Here is a 5,747-nt window from a genome sequence, read left to right on the forward strand (position 1 = left end):
CCCTAACTGAACTGTGAGTTGCTATCTTCTGCAATGCAGACATCTTGATTTTCACATATTGCCTAAAACCTGTAATCACACTTAAAACATTTGTTTGTTTGACTGTTTGTTTTACATATGATCTTAAGATAGACTGCCAAGCATAGCAGTCTAGATCAAGCTAATTCTGGTTTGCGGTATCATACAAGATGTAGTTTTAATCAAAAAGATTAACGTACAGTAACACATTTTTCTAGTGCACAGAGAGCAACTATGTAATATACTTTCAATGTTTCCCAAGGCACCCACCCCTAATATTTTGTAACATTGAGTACATGTGTGCGCAAACTCAGCTTAGACTTTAATTGAAGGGCAAGTGAACACAGAACCCTTAATAACAGAGAGGAACTCCTTTGAACTAATTACAAATCCCAAACAGATTCTCTATGTGGCTACACTGATAAAACTACAGACAGATGTTCTACTAGTGAGATGTTGCAGATGTTTTTTTGATAAAGGATGGTCACACTGATATTTTACAGGATTGTTTTGACTCATCACCACCAACACTTATACATGGAGGTATTGGCAAACTGTTACATTGGATGATGCTGTATTCAGTCATACAGGTTGGCCATTGAACCAGGGGGCATACAGTGGGTATCATAAGTATTCATACCCCTTGACTTTTTCCACATTTTGTTGTGTTACAAAGTGGGATTAAAATGGATTTAATTGTAATTTTCTTTGTCAACGATCTACACAAAATAATCTGTTATGTCATAGTGGAAGAAAAATTCTAACATTTGTAAAAAGATACAGTAATATATTTTGATTAGATAAATATTCAACCCCCTGAGTCAGTACGTGTTAGAAGCACCTTTGGCAGCAATTACAATTTTGAGTTTTACTGGGTAAATCTCTAAGAACTTTGCATACCTGGATTGTACAATATTTGCACATTATTCTTCTTAAAATTCTTCAATTTGCAAGTCTTGCCATAGATTTTCAAGCCGATTTAAGTCAAAACTGTAACTAGGCCACACAGTAACATTCAATGTAATCTTGGTAAGCAACTCCAGTGTATATTTTGGCCTTGTGTTTTAGGTTTTTGTTCTGTGAAAGGTGAATTTGTCTCCCAGTGTCTGTTGGAAAGCAGACTGAACCAGGTTTTCCATTATGATTTTTCCTGTGCGTAGCTCTATTCCGTTGCTTTTTATCCAAAAAAACTCCATAGTCCTTGCTGATGACACCATGCTTGAAAATGTGAAGAGTGGTATTCAGTGATGTGTTGGATTTGTCCCAAACATAACGCTTTGTTTTCAGGACATAAAGTTCATTTCTTTGGCAATTAATTTTTTTTTTTTTACGTTAGTGCCTTATTGCAAACAGGATGCATGTTTTGGAATATTTTTTATTCTGTACAGGCTTTTTTCTTTTCACTCCATCATTTAGGTTAGTATTGTGGTGTAACTACAATGTTGTTGATCCATCCTAAGTTTTCTGCAATCACAGCCATTAAACTCTGTAACTGTTTCAAAGTCACCTTTGGCCTCATGGTGAAATCCCTGAACAGCTTCCTTCCTCTCCTGCAACTGAGTTAGGAAGGACGCATGCATGGCCGTGGGAAGATGTTTTGGATTAGGATCAATAATGGCCTAGTTAATTATTTGTGTGATTTTTTAAAAATGTATTTATTTATCAGGGGGTGATGCAGCACCCCTACTTCCAGCAGCTATGATATCTTTGTAGTGACTGGGTGTATTAATACAGCATCCAAAGTATAATTAATAACTAGACCATGCTCAAAGGGATATTCAATCTAGCAAGAGGTGCCCTTCTTTGTGAGGCGTTGCTCGGGGATTTGAACTTGCAACCTTTCGGTTACTAGCCCAACGCTCTAACCAGTAGGCTACCCTGCCGTGCTTGTTAAGCCAAAATTTACTCCTGAACTAATTTACGCTTGCCTAAACAAAGGGGGTGAATACTTATGCAACAACTAAATTTTAGTTATTTAATTAGTAAACATTTGTAAAAAAATATATTTTCACTTTGACATTATAGAGTATCTTGTGTAGATCACCATTACATCTATTTCAATCCCACTTTGTAACACAACAACATTTAAAAAATCTAATGGATGAATACTTATGATACCCACTGTAGGTCTGCAGAGGAAATATAAATGATTCTACCAAATTCCTTTGACCATGTTCATACTGTACTGTGTGGAGATCTGTTCACAGTATCTGGCTCTGTTTACTGCTGGTCTCTGCTGCCTCCCTGTGGAAGTTATACTGATGCGTTTTAGATCTACATTTTTAGATGTGTTCAAGGTTCTAGGTTGTTGGTTGTTGGTTCAAATTCAATAAATTGGGAGTTGTACATCAGTTAAGACACAGGGACTGAATACCTTTGACTATTTATTGAGGATCGGGATGCTGATTGGAGGAATTCATTAAGGAAGGGTTGATAACAAAAGGAATTGCAGAAATTAGGATGAATATGAATCAGATGTATGCCCCGCCTTTGCTGATTGGCGAGGAAAAGCGATTGGTTGGAAATGGAGGTTGTCAAAGGATGAGTCTTATTTCATGGCCCTCACAATATTAAAATTTTCTCTTCTCCCTCTTTGCCATTTTCGCCTCCTGCTTTTTTCTTTTAATTGTCGCTTCCTTATTTTCTTCTGCCTCTTCCTTCTTCTCATTCAATCGTTTTCTTTCTCCTCAGCTCTCTTTTTTGCCTCCTTCTGCACTTGCTTCTTTTCCTCCTCCTTTTCCCACACTATCCTTCTCTTATATTATCTCCCTCTCTTTATCCCTCATTCTCTGTTTCTCCCAACACCTTTTCTCCTCCTTTCGCATTATCACCAGTTCTGTCTTTTTGCCTTTTCTTCTCTGCTTTTGCCTTCTGCTGCAATTTCCTGAGGATCTGCTGTTTGTATTTTAACTCCTGTTCTATGAATTGTCTCTCATGTCCATCCCTCTCTTTTTCTGAAACATGTTCACTCCCACACGTCCTCCTGCGAGTCAGCCCTGCCCTGAAGGAGGATGGGAAGAGTTGGAAAGTCGGGGTTCTGGATGGAGGAGGCAGACGGCTGCTTCACCTCGCCACTCTGTGTGGATACAGACAGACAGGCAACATCATTGTGGCCATTCCACAGTCCTCTTCCACATTACAGATACAGGATATATCAGAATGGTCAGTTCTATCTGGGAGTCTTGGGACCTCCCTACCCCATTGAAGTTGACGTTTAAAATGGTTAAGGTTAGGGTTAGGTAAGAGTTAGGGTTTAGAGTAGGGACGTCTGAAGGAACCCGGATAGCACTGACCACTACAGAATAAATATATTTTTCTCCCTCTGTCTCTCCTGCTGTTTCATGGTCACACCATCCCACACCTCCATATCTATATGCATCTTTGTCTGAAAGGCTTCTGTCTCAGTCTGTAAGGCTTTCATTTTAGTCTTTGTAACACGATTGAAGGTAAGAGCCAAGTGCAGACAATGTCGAAGTAACAAAAGTTTATTAAATCAAACACGGGCAGTCAAAGGTAAGGACGGCAGGCAGGCTCAGAGTCAGGTCAGGCATAGGTTGGTAATCCAGAGTAGCGGGGCAAAGGTACAGGATGGCAGACAGGGTCAGGGCAGGCAGAAAGGTCAAAACAGGCACAAAAGACGAGACAGGAGCAAGGGGGAAAACACTGGGAGGTATGAATGAACAAAACGAACTGGCAACAGACAAACAGAGAATACAGGTATAAACACACTGGGGATAATGGGTAAGATAGGCGACACCTGGAGGGGGTGGGGACAATCACAAAGACAGGTGAAACAGATCAGGGTGTGACAGTTTCCCCCCCCGGCGTCCTACCGGGCGCATATCTGGTTGACCGGGGTGTCGACATTGGAAAGACGCGATGAAGCCTGGGTCCAGGATGTCTCTGGCAGGGACCCAACACCTCTCCTCCGGGCCCTAACCCTCCCAGTCAACCAGGTACTGGAACCCCCATCCCCGAGGTTGAACCTTCAGGAGACGGCTCACCGTGTAAGCCGGTTGGCCATCGATGAGAAGGGAGAGAGGGGTGGGCCTGGAAACAGGAGACAAAGGGCTGTGAGACATGGGCTTAGCTCTGGACACATGAAAGGTAGGATGTATATGAAGGGTCCAGGGCAACAGAAGACGAACAGCAGAGGGGCTAATGATTTTGGAGATGGGAAACGGACCGATAAACCGAGGGGAGAGTTTTCCGGATTCCACCCAGAGGGGCAGATCCCGGGTGGACAGCCGTACCTTCTGCCCGAGACGATACTGGGGACCCGGGGTCTGGTGGCAATCCGCTTGTCGTTGATACTTGGAGGTGGTCTTGAGGAGGGCCGACCGGGCTCTCATCCAGGTACGACGACAGCGGCGAACAAACATCTGGGCAGAAGGAATGCCAACCTCCTCTTCCTGCTCAGGGAAGAGTGGGGGCTGATACCCCAGGGAACATTCAAAAGGAGATAGGCCCGTGGCAAAGCAGGGAAGGGTGTTGCGGGCGTATTCGACCCACACCAGCTGCTGGCTCCAGGTGGTGGGGTTGACGGAGGCTAGGCAGTGCAGAGTAGTCTCCAGATCCTGGTTGGCTCTCTCCGACTGGTCGTTGGACTGGGGGTGGAATCCGGAGGACAGGCTGGCCGACGACCCAATGAGGGTGCAGAACGCCTTCCAGAACTGAGACGAGAACTGAGGGCCCCGGTCAGAGACCATGTCAGGATGGCGGTGTTGCCATCAGATGGAGGAAGACTCATAACAAAGTCCAGGGAGATGTGGGACCAGGGATGGTGAGGGACAGGCAGAGGTTGGAGGAGACCAGCCGGAGCTTGTCGAGGAGTCTTGTTTTGTGCACACACCGTGCAGGCAGCGACGAATGCGGAGACGTCAGGGACCATGGTGGGCCACCAAAAGCTTTGTCGCACAAAAGCCAGGGTCCAGGACCACAGAGCGGACTGCGTCAGGCATGAACATCCGGTTATCTGGACCCCCCCGGGGTTTCGGCTGGGAACACTGTGCCTCCTGGACCTGTTTCCCTATACCCCAGCTGAGTGCCGTCACCCTGCACGAGGTGGGAAGGATGGTCTTAGGCTCCGGGGTAATAGCCGTGGGGCTATAACGGCGAGACAGTGCATCCAGCTTGACATTCTTGGACCCCGGCCGATATGAGAGGGAGAAGTTTTTACTGTGTGAACAGCAGGGCCCATCTAGCTTGCCTGGAGTTAAGGCATTTGGCGGTGTGGAGATACTCCAGATTTGTGTGGTCGGTCCATATGATGAACGGGTGTTACGCCCCTTCCAGCCAGTGCCTCCATTCCTCCAATGCCATCTTCACTGCAAGAAAGTCACGAGAAAAAGGCACAGGGATATAGCTTCAGGTCCAATGCTGGGACAGGACTTCCCCCACTCCTACATCAGAAGCATCGGCCTCCACCACGAACTGACGGGAAGGTTGAACCAGGATGGGAGCAGTGGTAAAGCGGTGTTTTAGGCCCGGTCAGCAGCAGGGGACCACGTGAACAGAACCTTGGGAGAGGGGAGTGCTGACAAGGGGGAAGCCAGGGTGCTGTAACACCGGATAAAGCGGCGATATAAGTTGGCAAACCCCAGGAATTGTTGCAGCTGCACCCTGGACGAAGGCTGGGGCCAGTCCACCACCACTCTCACCTTCCTGGGATCCATCGGGACACTCCCAGCGGAGATGATGCACCCCAGAAAGGGGATGGTGGAGCAATG

General features: G+C 45.9%; 1 protein-coding gene across 1 annotated transcript in view; it reads left to right on the forward strand.

Moving 5' to 3' along the window:
- The window catches only part of vwa1 (von Willebrand factor A domain containing 1), a 15,736-nt gene extending 13,358 nt beyond the window's left edge, over window positions 1-2,378 (forward strand). Inside the window, exon 6 of the mRNA XM_014145724.3 lies at window positions 1-2,378. This exon is cut by the window's left edge and continues 266 nt beyond it. The gene's annotated coding sequence lies outside the window, so the exon portion shown is untranslated.
- Window positions 2,379-5,747: the final 3,369 nt, after the last annotated feature.

Source organism: Salmo salar, chromosome 15, assembly GCF_965601325.2.
Source record: "Salmo salar chromosome 15, fSalSal1, whole genome shotgun sequence".
NCBI lineage: Eukaryota > Metazoa > Chordata > Actinopteri > Salmoniformes > Salmonidae > Salmo > Salmo salar.